The sequence below is a fragment of the Vulpes vulpes genome, chromosome 9, assembly GCF_048418805.1.
Source record: "Vulpes vulpes isolate BD-2025 chromosome 9, VulVul3, whole genome shotgun sequence".
Taxonomy (NCBI): domain Eukaryota; kingdom Metazoa; phylum Chordata; class Mammalia; order Carnivora; family Canidae; genus Vulpes; species Vulpes vulpes.
The window spans coordinates 18,070,184-18,084,298 of record NC_132788.1 but is presented as its reverse complement, the minus strand read 5'-3'; positions in this window follow the sequence as shown (position 1 = coordinate 18,084,298).

Below are 14,115 nucleotides of genomic sequence, written 5' to 3'. Positions count from 1 at the left end.
GTTGTAAACCAGGCCTCTCAGAATCTTTCCCATTCTCTCAGTCTCCACCTCCAGGCCACCACATCTCCCCCTGCATCCTCATTTTCTCCATACTGATATCACTCTAAACTACTCAGCATGCGTGAAAGTGCTATGCTCTTTCTAGAGCACTCTGGGTCTTTCTTTTCAAAAGCCCTCCTTTACTTGGCTTCTTGGTACTATCCTTTACAACTGTTAAGACATCACTTCTGAGAGACCTTCCCTACCCATCCTCCAAGGAAGTGTCAGATGTTCCTTCTAGTTATCTCATATGGATCCCTTACCACTTCTCAGGGCTATAGTAAACGTCTGTCTTCCTCATCTTTAGCTCTGGCCGGTGTATACTTACTGATTCTCCTTCAATATGATTTTCTCAGCAGCTAGCATTGTGCCTGGCATACAGGAATATATTAAATGAATCAAGTGTTTTTAAATTCTTTCTTACCCCTCTGCTTTCACTGTGACAGTTCTGTCATCAAAGCTACTGGACACTTCCATCCCACTTCATACGTACTTATCTGTGTGTAAAGGCTAAAATACAAATTTCTTCCAGATATTCAAAATGTTCACAAACAAGACCAAATTTTGGACCTTCTGCCCATCATTCTCCAACACAAATCATCAACCTGAAACATGCTAATCGAAACAATTCCCCAAACACACCTTATGCTTTCCTGACTCTTCTTCCTTAGCTCATTTTTCCTTCCTCAAACTTCTGGCATCCTATTTGTTGATCCAGTTCCTCTATATCCTCCAAGGACTAGCTGAGTGCCTAATCCCTATAATGCCTTCTTGCACTCTTACTTTTCTCAATTCTTCTATTAGTTTATATTGGTACCACTTGTTAGTCACTTACACATACACACACACATATACATAAATACACTAATTTAAAAGGTATATCTATCCTCCATTCTCTATATTATGAGTTCATTCATCTACCCCATGGGATGCTAGGCCCCAGGGATACAGATTTCAAATAAGACATGGGCCCTCTTCTCAAGGAATGCAGTCTGGTGTTTAAAATATACATATAATGAGACAATTACAGTGCAATGTAAGAAATAAATAAACCCACAAAAAATTCCATGGCAACCCAAAATGTGATACTAGATGATAGATAGATGAATAAGTAGATAGATACACATGTAAATTCCTTGGACATGATCTCTGTTAACAAGAGTGAGAATATGTGAGAGAGAATCTGATACATAATAAAATTAAACCAACTTCTGCTAATCAAAGAAGAAAGAAGAAATTGTCGCGGGGAAGCAAACAAGTCATAACTCCAACCTCCAGTTCTTTCTTTAGTTGAAGTCTCCAGAGATCTATTTTTTCCTTCCACAGTAGGCTTCCCATCTCTCCAGTTTCTTCAGGACAAGATTCACTCTGAGACGTTAGGTAAATAAATAACCTCTACCTCCTGCATACATACCTGGCAAATCATGGGCAAATCAAATCATGGGCACTATCTTCCAGTTTCTCACATTTTCCATTAATAACTCTCTTTCTACTTTTTATGAGTCCGCTTGAACCCCAGGTTGTCACTGCCAAAAGCTTTCACTGTTACTATAGTTCTATTTAAAGTTAGTTCCACAAGTTCAAGAAAAGCAAAATATAAGGAAGCTCACCAGTACATTTTGCAAAATTGTGCTTAGATTCCCAGACGATGGTCTCAGAAGAAGAAGCCCCACAAGAGGGCTTTGTTTCCCACTTCCCACTGCCATACTTGGGGCGGGGGGGGGGGCTGGAGTTTCAGGCTTCTGAAGGAGGTCACAACGATCATATACTGAGAGAAGAGATATTGGTAAAGTCATTTTGAGATAAATAGAACAGAGTTTCCTTGAACATGAAGTGATGGGATTGAATCCGATCTGTGTTGCCAACATGGCACTGTGGAGAATAAAAAAGAGTGACACTGAAGGCTTACTGTGTTCACCTGAGAACCAGATGGGGAAGGGAATGGATAGGAGGAGATAAAAACCAGCCTCACTAGCAAAGGGCTATCTACAGTTATGATAAATTCTTATATTCATGAAATATTTGTCCTATTAGGCCCATTCCAAGGCAAAATGTTAATTAAAAGAAGAATGCTTCCTGCCTTTCACAATTTTCTTACTTCTCTCTTAAGCACTGGCCTGGTCTAAATGTTTGTGTCCCTCCCACCCCCCACCAAATTCAAATGTTGAATTCATAATGCCCAAAGTGATGGTATTAGTAGGTGGGGCCTCTGGGAAGTACTTAAGTCATGAGCATGGAATCCTCATGAATGGGCTGTATGCCTCATAAAAGAGGCTTCGGATAGATGCCTAGCCCCCTCCACCATGTGAGGACATAGTGAGAAGGAGCCAGCTGAGAACCAGAAAGGGAGCCCTCACAAAAATATAGCCATGCTGGGGTGGTGATCTTCGACTTCCAGCCTTCCAGATCTGTGAGAAATAAATTTCTCTTATTGATAAGCCACCCATTCTGTGGTATTGTTATAGCAACCCAAATGGATATGGACAAGCTCCTCATCATTAGGATTTACAAATTCTAAATAAATCCTAAACCTTCTTCTCCATCACCATGCAGCTGGCCCCATGTTAATCCACTATTATACCATGATGCAGAATAACCAGCTAATCTGATACAACCTACAGATTCATTAGTGAATGTTGGAGGGAGTAGTATTTACCTTTGATCCCTCCAAGGAACATATTAGCATGTCTCCCAGGACTGTCTGGAGACAATGCTTTTATTCCACCGTTTCTCAAACTTGAATTATGCACAAATCCTCTTGAAAGCACTGGGGAAAGAATAACCATTCCACGTGGTGGAAGACCATGGGGTAGCAATATGGGAAACCATGGTATGAGACGGACTACCTGGCAGAGGCAGTGGAGAGGCACGGCCCACTGGCACATGGAGAAAAACAATGCATCCTGAACTGCATGACTTCCTCCCTTCAGGAACACAAATTACTGCAGGTCCTGAACCTACCACCTAGCACTCACTACACTCTCAGGTCTGAAGACAAAAGGGGCACCGTAACAGTAACAGTAGTTGGAGAAGGTTATATTACTGATATCATTAGCCTCAGAAATAAGGAACTTGTCCCCTGGAATAATATTGCTACAGCCAATGATCCTCAGTGCTTACATGAGAGCCTACCATCATCTCTTTTCTTCTGCACCATGGATTGTATAGGGGTACAGGGCTCTAGAGAACTTCCTACAAAGGAAAGGAAGCTGAAACTCTAGCCCTTTTTCCCCAATATCTCCAGAAATGCTGGCAACTGGGCTCTTAACCCTCCTTGGATATAAATGAAAGTGGGGGAAGCCCCAGGAAACAAGACCTCAGAGGGGAGAGTGTAGGTAGCTCAGCTGTTATGTCCATCTCTGAGCTGACCAGGTAGCTAGATGTAAACACAAACCACCCAAAGGTCAAAATTCCACTGAAAGAGCAGGAAAGAGAGGATAAAGACAAATAGTCTGTTTCCCAGAGATACAGATGTAGTGATGTGATGGGAGAAATGCCATCCCAGGCATTCTGGATGTCTAGGGTAGTCACCGTGATCATGGGATTCTTGATAACGTGTTCATATGCCTGAAACTCCAAATAACAGGTTCTTGGCTTGAATCCCATTAAGAGAAAACTGTCCAGAAAGAAAAGGTAAAAGACCAAATGACAGCAATCACATCAACTGAAAGATCTGAGTAAAAAGCATCCATATATTCTAACTGTGTCAAGAGCTAAGAGAGGATTTGTAGGTGGAGGGATTACATTATGATTAATATCATGTATTATTGTTTGGGGATTTCTCTTCAGTTTTTGCAAATGTGATATTGCTAGATTAAAAAAGGTAACATCTGTAACTTCACAAAGAGTTGTCAAAAACTGGTTGAAAATGAGAAACCAATACCCATATTTTAAAAGAAATTTCCCTCTTCCATAATCATATCTTATTGTAAGAACACTTAACAAATTACCCTCTTAACAAAATTTTAATTGTATAATGTAATATTGGTTGCTATAAGTACAGTACTGTAAAGCAGATCTCCAGAACTTACTCATCTTGCTTAACTGAAACTTTATACAAGTACTGGCAAGGATACGGAGGAACTGTAACCCTTGTGCACTGCCGATGGAAATGCAAAATGGTACAGCTGCCATAAAAAACAGTACGGAGTTTCCTCAAAAACAAAACCACCATATGATCCAGAAATCCAACTTCTGGGTATTTGTCCAAAAGAACTGAAATCAAGACCTCAAAGAGATATTAGCATGCCCATGTTCAGCGTAGCACTATTTACAATAGCTGAGATGTAGAAATAATCTAAATACTATTCAAGAGATGAATGGATAAAGAAAATGGTAGATACATACAACGGAATATTATTTAGCCAAAATATACACAAACAATTGATTAGAAGGTACCATGGAAAAATGACTCATATGAAAAATATACAAAGATGTACTTAAGAAATGTCCTACTATGGGATGCAAAAGAATACTTAACTAAATCATGGATAAACTAATATCCATTCTAGAATAAAATGACTATGAAATAACAACTGTTCCTAAATTATTTTATAAGCTGAATGAACACCATTGAGATTTTTCAATAATACAAGCTGATTCTAAAGTTGATATGAAAAAATATCAAGAATTATCACAATTGTACAAAAGAAGACTAATGAGGAGGAAATAGCTTTATCATATACTATAATGTATCATAAAGTTACAATTAAATGCTGATATACCAGTCTGTGAGCAGAGAGTCCAAAATAACAGACCAGAAAATTGAGAAACAGATTGAAATAAGAATTAAAATACAGCAAATTATATAAGAAGTATTTCAACTAAGTGGTTAAAAATTAAGGATTTTTTAAATAATGGCTTTGGGACTACCATCTTGAGGATAAAAGTGAAATTGGCTCCATATTTCATAGCGCACATCATCAAAATCAATCTTAGAGATTAAAATCTTTAAAAATTAAAACCATAAATAGTACTAGAGAATAATTTTGACAGGATTTTTTATTGAAATCTCAAAAACAGTTTTTCTAAATATAACATAAAACTGAGAAGTCGTAAATAAGAAGACTCATAGAACCTCTACTTCTGGCTGTGATGGAGTAACTGATGCTACATTAGACTCTTCACTATGAACAACTATAAAACTGGACAATACACATGAAGTGAGTCTTTTAAGGCTTTGGATAACAGGCAGGACAAGACTGCCATTTTTAAGCAAAGGAAACTCAGGAGGTGAGCAGAATTCAGCAGTCCTGCTGAGCTGGGGAAGCAGATATCAGAGTTCAGAACAGCTGAAATGATGAATTCTTCAGGAAAAAGTCTAGGAGAGGGAGGAAGATATATATGCAGAGTGAGGAACTCCAAAAGTCTGTGTTGGGTACTTCGATGATGAGGCCTAGGCTGTACCTGCATAGGAAAATTTCATTCAAGACTCACCAGAGATGGGGATCCCTGGGTGGCGCAGCGGTTTGGCGCCTGCCTTTGGCCCAGGGCGCGATCCTGGAGACCCGGGATTGAATCCCACGTCAGGCTCCCGGTGCATGGAGCCTGTTTCTCCCTCTGCCTGTGTCTCTGCCTGTCTCTCTCTCTCTCTCTGTGTGACTATCATAAATAAAAAAATAAAATAACAAAATAAATTAAAAAAAATAAAAAAAAAGACTCACCAGAGAGCAAGTACTACAAAGTTGAGAATGGGACGGAGATTCTAGAATGTGGGCTGTGTGCAGATAAGAGCAGTAGCAGAAAGTTCAGACCCAGCTGGAGTGGAGAGTCCTCATTAATACCCCAACATGAGGCTAACTCACCACAAAAGCTTGCTTTCTAGAAGTTAAGATGACACTCTAGTGTACTCCAGATCTTCCAACAATGCCTAAAACCATGCCCTGAAAAGATCTTTATGGAAGAGAGTTTGGAGGTTGAGATCCTTCCTGTTATAGGGGCCTGTCACTGGGGCTTTGGAAACACATACATAGATAAAGCATAAAATCAAGCTGACACAAATTCAAAATGATCAACCAGTGATTTCATTGCCTGCTAAATCATGCCCTAATAATTTTCAGAGAAAGATAACAGAATGCAGAGTCTCTACTGTAAATACTGTGTATTATTCCAAATGTCCAGTATTCGGTCAAAAACCACTAAACACACAAAGAAACAAGAAAATGTGACCTATCGCCATGGAAAAAGGTAATCAATAGAAACGAAACCCAAGATATATCCATATGGTATATTAAGCAAAGACCCTACAGAAATTGTAACCGATTGTATTTTCTAAAGATGGCTACAATAATGTCTTCCCCCCACCCCCACCCCCGCAACATGGTCACCTTCAGAGTAACTGTCCCACTCTCCCATGGTCTAACTTTAAAACTCTGTGACCAACAGAGTGCAGTAAAAGTACCATTATGGGACTTCTTAGGCAAGGTTATGAGAAGCCCTACAGCTTCTAACTGTGTCTTCTGGAACACTCATGCAGCTGCTACAGTATGAGTTTAAGCTACATGGAGAGGCCACATGTAGGTGTTATGTTTGACGACTCCCAGTAAGTTTTCAACTGACAGCCAGCACCAACTACTAGTCATATGAATGTGTCATACTGGATGTTTCGTTCAGTATGTCTGAAGACTGAGTATTGGAAATTAGTCAACCTATGAGACAAAAGGAAAAAAAGAATGAAGAAAAATGAACACCTCCTTAGGGACTCAGGGGAAAACATAAAATAATCTAACATATGTGAAATAAAAACTTCAGGAGGAAAATAGAATCATATGGGGCAGAAAAAAATATTTGAAGAAATAATGGCTGAAATTTCTCCAAATCTGATGAAAAACACTGACTTGCAGATCCATAAAGCTCAGCACACTCTAAACAGGATAAAAGGAAAAGGACCAATCTTAGGAAAATCATTATAAAATTATAACAAAGATAGTGCCTTAAAATCATCCAGAGAAAAAAGGACCAATTTTATGCAGGTGAACATAGTTAAGAATGACTGCTATAGGGCAGCCCGGGTGGCTCAGTGGTGTAGCACCGACTTTGGCCCAGGGAGTGATCCTGGAGACCCAGGATCGAGTCCCACGTCAGGCTCCCTGCATGGAACCTGCTTCTCCCTCTGCCTGTGTCTCTGCCTCTCTCTCTCTCTCTCTCTCTCTCTCTCATGAATATATAAATAAAATCTTTAAAAAAAAAAGAATGACTGCTATATATATTCTGATTTGTTGTTCTCTGAGGTGTTAAATGAAAGAAATAAACCATGGAGCAATGTGTATAATATGCTACCTGGTGGGAGGGGGATAGAGGGGAAAGCTCTGGAAGGATACACAAGAAATTGAATACATCAGTTGTTCCCAGGAAGGAAAGAGGAAGATAGAAATGGAATGGTAGGGACACTTTTCATCAAACAGCCTTCAATGCCTCTTAAATTTCTAAGCATGTTAATATTTTATCTTTACAAAAAAAACTTAATTAAATTTAATTTTTTTGTAAATTTAATTTAATTAATTTGCATTTTGTAATTAAATTGTTAATTTAATTAATTAAAGTCAAAATAGATCAAAGTAAAAAAACCCAACAACTGGACACAGTTAACAAAATTTCAGATCTCTAAAAATAAATGAAAAAGCTGAAATCTTCCAGACAGAGGATAAAGTAGCTTACCATCAATGGACTGAAAATCAAATAGGCATCAAAATTCTCACCTTTAGGGATCCCTGGGTGGCGCAGCGGTTTAGCGCCTGCCTTTGGCCCAGGGCGCGATCCTGGAGACCCAGGATCGAATCCCACATCGGGCTCCCGGTGCTGGAGCCTGCTTCTCCTTCTGCCTGTGTCTCTGCTTCTCTCTCTCTCTTTGTGTGACTATCATAAATAAATAAAAATTAAAAAAATAAATAAAAATAAAAATATGATTGATATCTTCTGATCTCTTGAAAAAAAAAATTCTCACCTTTAGTACACAAGATACTAAAAAAGGGAGTAGAGAAATAGTTCCATGATCTAAGAAAAACTACTCCAAATATAGAATTCTGTATCTGACCAAACTACAATTAAATGAGGAGGAAACATATGTTCTCAACATGCAAGAACTCAGAAAATATCTTAGGAACCCTTCTGAGAGTATGACTTAAGGATTTATGCCATCAAAACAAGCAATGGGCACCTGGGTGATTCAGTTGGTTAAGTGTCTGCCTTCGGTTCAGGTCATGATCCCAGGATCCTGGGATGGAGTCCCACATTAGGCTTCTCTCCCTCTCCCTCTCTCTCTCTCTCTCTCTCTGTCTCTCTCTTCTCATGAATAAATAAATAAAATCTTTAAAAAAAAGTAAAATAAATGTGTCTTAAAAGAGGAAAATATGGAATATGTAAATAGTAGTTACTAGAAAATTAAGAAAAAAAAACTTTCTATCGCTAAAGCTAAATGAATATTGACCTGGAACCTTAAAATAGTAATATGAATCTGGATCCAGATCCCAGATGATAACAACTTAGACACCATAAAAGTGGAAAAAGCAAATATTGCAGCATGCTAATATTCATGAGGAAGAGTATAAACAGAAGCCATCACTAGAAAGAACATTAGTCCAAATATGTTTAAAAATATTAGTGGTACTATTTGGGAACTAGACTTGATCTAAATAATTTTTCATTTTTTAAGGGAAATCTGAAATGAAATTACAAGTTATTGAGAAGAAAACAGTAAGTTTGTGTACCAGATGACAAAATTTTCACAATATGGTCAAAATAGCTTTCAGGAAAATATGTATGCTTAGCGCATAATATAATAGGAAAATTTTCAAATAAATTAACTAAACTTCTGATCCAAAAGGTGATAAAACCAACAGCAAAATAAAATTAGAAAGAATAAGTTAATAAAAGTAAGGATAAAGATTAATTATCTAGAATAAAATACTAAATGACCTAATAAATGCAAAAAAATGGTGCTTTGAAAGCAATATAATAAATTTTTACCAAGTCTGATTAACAAAAAACAGAGAAAACATGTAAATAATATTAAACGCCAACAAGTGGTCTTAATCACAGGTACAGAGGAAATTTTACAAATTCAAAGGAAATACCATGGAGAAATGTATATCAAAGTAATGAAAACATAGATGAATAACCTTTTTTTTTTGGAAATACATAAATTTCCTTATGTACTCAAAAAAGAGTAGAAATCCAAGTAGAGAGCAATAAATGAAATAAATGAAAAATAGAGGAGAGGTGAATACCTTGAAAGACATATTAATCTAGGAAATAGGCTAAAATGACAATTTGGTTTCACTAAGTATTTTCAAATTACTGGTATTGAGCATTGGTGAGTGTATAGATGAAATATTCCTTCTCATAGACTGCTCAAAGAAGTAGTATAAAGGAGGATGCTTTTTCAACTCTCTAAGATGTTATGTGCTTAGCCTTTTGGCCCAGAAATTTCACCTCAAGGAATATATTCTACAGAAAGGCTTACATGTGCCCCAAAAGGCATTTACAAATGATGTAGAATAATTTGTAATTTAGAAAATATTGGAACAAGCTAAATGTCTCCCATTATGGGGCTGGCTATATATTTTGCACATTAATTCTATGTAACAGCTTTAAAATAATGTCTATCTTTGTTATACTTCAGTGAAAGTGTCATTTAAAATGTTTTTAAAGGGATAAAAGCAGATTATGGAGCAATGTGTGTGACGTAATCCCATTTAAATTTCCAAACAATGAGAACACTGTATAGTATGTTGTATCTAACAGAATATTCACCAAACTGTTAAGAACACTTCTCAGCTCTTGCTGATGTTAACATACTGGACTTTTCTGGTTGCCCAACTTCTTCTTCTTTACCATTCTCTTCTTGATCATTCCCAAAAAGAACTCCAGCCTCAAAAGAATATAACTTCATCCATATTTCCGGCATTGAGCCTTATTGGTCTATTTATCCCCATGCCCTTAGCGGTACTAGTGTCACCAAATCACGTTTAAGTCATTAAATGCAAGACAGTTTTCAGGTCAGGGTTTAGTTCAGGAATAAGCCTGTGACTCAGTTCAGCACAGCAATAAGCCAGAAGGAGTATAGTGAGGGATTCTATAAGCTAAGTTGACACACTTACTCTCTTTCAACAGTGAGCAAGTGCAAGAGCCAAACTATCACTTCAGAACACTAGGAGGTACTGATGTGAAGCCAGAAGCAAATACAACCATTTTGTCTGCATGACAGAAATAGTCTAAGGATAAAAGCAATGGAGGAGGGTACACTTAAGGGAATCCAGAGTAACAAAGGCCATTAGAATAATGTGAACCTGAAGCATTGCAAATTTCTTAAATTCCAGTTATAATTTATCCCTTGATGTCTCAACAGCAGTTAAGAGTTACTAATTTCTTCTACGTGAAACATTATCTTCCCCTAAATCGGAGACTGCGCCCTCTTATCTCATTGGACTTGCAACCTCCTCTTAGATCTCCTTGCAACCTCCTCATCCTCTACCCAACCATGTCATGTTTGGTTTTCACAAACCTCTTTGTTTTGCGGGGATTCCTCATATCTAACCCAATACTTTCTCCTTAAGTAATCTCAACTACTTCCACAGTTTCTAAACCCTGACAACCACTACCTAATTTGTAACTCCAGCTCAAATTCCCCTCTTGACCAACAGATCTACATACTCAACCACTTAAATCTGTTAGGCATTTTAGCATCTTAACTCAGTCCAAAATTGGAGTTATCATTTTGCACTTAAACACATGAAAAACTCTGTTCCCATGGTGTTTTATACCATGGTAAATGTCACCCCATCCATCCAGGTCAAGAGGGAAAACCAGAAGTGATCTTTGAATCTACCCTCTCTCTCCTCATTGTTTCCCATCCCATACATCATTCACCCAATCCCATATCCAATTGGATACTGATCCAATATCCCATGTGTCTCTTAGATCCTCTGATTTTTCTCCAACCCCACTATCCCTGCAGTCCAAACACCATTCATCCTCTCTCATCTCCTATTAGTGTACCTATTCTGCCCTAGTGCTCAACCAATCCATTCTTCACCCTGTAGTATGAAATACACACTTTTAAAATGCAAATCTGACCCATGACACTTGCTTCAACCCCTTGAATGGTCTTTCACTGCCTGTAACAAAAAGTTGAAAAATCTTAACATGGACTACAAAATTGTGCTTGATCTAGCCCCATCCAACCTCTTTGGTCTTATCCAATATTCCTCTTCCTCTCTCTCCATCTTTCAGGTCCTTGGATAATACACCATACTGCATCTCAAGATGGCCATGCGTTCTGTTCCTTATCACTCTTCTCACTTCTCCCCCTCTCCCATGACACACACTTCTACATCAAGATTGAATAACTAAAGGGCATCATATTCACAGAATATGGAGGTTGTGGTTGGTGACTACTAGGATCAAGGAACTCAAACCACCCGATCCCCACTATTGCCTAACTCCATCTTGTTGTTGTCCAGATTTCAGCCCAAACACCTCCTCTTCTAGGAAACTCCTCTGATCACCCACTCAGGTTCAGTCTGATTACTGCCTTGAATGTTTGAACTGTAACGCTCAGAACATTTGTGACTATTTGTTTACATTAGCCTTAGCTGCCACTTAGCCAACTTAGTGATATTAATAAAGGACAGAACATAATGTTATACATAAGAACATGGTTGGATTTTTCCCCTCATAACATGTCAAATGCCTAAGTAATATTTAACAACACATATTTTCTTCCTATCCCTGCTGATGTTCTTGGCTTAGAAATAGCATGAAAGACAAAGTAAAATAACATGGATAATCCTTTCTATGCCAATAATTTGCCTTTTAAATTTGTCATTTCATACAGGTATGAAGCTAGAGAATAGATATGTCCAAATTTCTGTCCCCTCTATACTCATTCCTCCAAAAGAGTTATGGACAAAAGACCTCACCAATGGAAAATCGACTATTTGGATGGCAAATACCCTTCTACCAAAGAGGTCCTTTAAAAAATTAGACTTTGGAAACTTTACCAGGTGTACACCCACTATACTACATATGAATGAGGAAAAGTGTAAGCTTAGAGCTTCCCCAGTGGTTTTGAGGAGTGAGAGCTTGGAACCCCTCAAGCAGTAATGGCTGTAACTCTAAAGGTCTTTTCTTTAAGTAGAGAGCCAGCCAAGAAACCACTGCACTCTCCCAGACTCATCAAAGCAGCCATTGTATTCCTCCTCCCCTTTTCTCAAGACAAGAAAATAACCCTCAATCAGATTGAGCTGTTCCCCAGCAAGAGGCAAGAGCAATTTCAATGGGACGGTGAAAGAAACGCAGACAAGGGTAACCCAGATAGTTTGGTTTTGCTGCAATATTTTGGATAGCCAGTAGCAAATTCAGCAGCCATCACCAAAAGAAGCAGTGTAGGGAGACAGCCAATGAGGAGCTGAACCCAGCAGAGAAATTCCAAAGGGAGCAGCACTCCTAAACATCTGGGCGCAGCCTGGTCTGACAACCCTGACTCATTGGTAGCAGCAGAGGATTTTCTAAGCTGGAAGAGAAATACCATTCTGGAGTGCCTGTGCTCCTTCCTTCCCTGCTCTGCTCCAACAGGCAATTTGGAAGAGTTTTTTATTCAGCTGAATATACAGTTTTCAGGACCCTAAAGAGAAACCATCTTCCTAAATATACTTCTATCTGAATTGAGTGTTTCTGTTTTCTTCTGTAGAATCCCACTGGCTTAATTCATGTACTCTAGAGTCAGATGACCCAATGTTGAATCAATGCACTACTTCTCAATAACTGTGCTTTTTTGAACTTCACTTTGCTTGTAGGTATATGCATAATAACACCTGTGCTCTGCCATTGTTTTTAGATTAAATGAGATACTGGAGCCCTGTAGACCCTCAAGGAGAGGTCAGTCTAATTCAGAGTATAGCTTAAAGAAGTAGCTTGAGGCTGCAGGGATAAAAGCTGGTTTATAAAAAATAAATTTTTATTAAAAAAAAAAAAAGCTGGTCTAGAACAGGACCAAGCTAAAGAAGTAGCTTGAGGCTGCAGGGATAAAAGCTGGTTTATAAAAAATAAATTTTTATTAAAAAAAAAAGCTGGTCTAGAACAGGACCAAGCTAAACTCAGAGGAGGTGAGTGGGAGCCAACTGGATTACAACCAACATACCCCAAAGTCGGTTCCGAGGAACACCTGTCCTGCAGGATGTTAGTAAGTATTAATCATTAAAAAGCTTTTTTTTTCAACAATATCTTTGGGATACATTGGACTACACAGTGTAAAAGCTTTCTTATTGCAGGACTTCAACATGCTGATGCTCATGGCAAACCCCTGGTGCATTTCATAGGACCATTACCTCTTGGAACACACTGTAAGAAATGTTGATTTACACTAATGGGTGTGTGGGTCCTATCTGATAACTCCTTCTTAAACCAAAGGCTTAGATAGTACCCAGTGTCTATGAGCTCTTCAGGACTTAAAGATCACTAAAAACTAAGGAGAAAATCTGTTTTCTGTTTAACGTATCATATAATATAAATATGCTTTTCTATTAAGATTGTATTTATTTATTTATGAGACACAGAGAGAGAGAGAGGCAGAGACACAGGCAGAGGGAGAAGCAAGCTCCCCTCAGGGAGCCTGATGTGGGACTCGATCCCATGACTTGAGCCAAAGGCAGACCCTCAACCACTGAGCCACCCAGGTGCCCCTATAAATATACTTTTAATGAAATACAGGTACATCATTATATGTGTGCCATATTGTGACTCACAGCTCCCTAAGAAGGAGAACCTAGAGTTTATAAGGCAATTAGTTACCTTAATAAGGGCCACACCTTTAAATCATGTATTACAGTGTGTAATGTAATGTGATGTGCACACACACACACACACACACACACACTGAAGCTGGAGAAGTTCCAACCAATTAAGAATCAAAATTATAAAGCAAAATTATAAACCATGTCCCCTGGCATGACAAGAGCGGTTGGATTCAATCACATAACACTGAGGTAGGTTGCAGATTCCCCTCCCCATCTTCCACAAGCCTGCAGAGCCCAAGCACTCAGTAGGGTCTGGATTCTTAACCGGATAGCAAATCCTTTT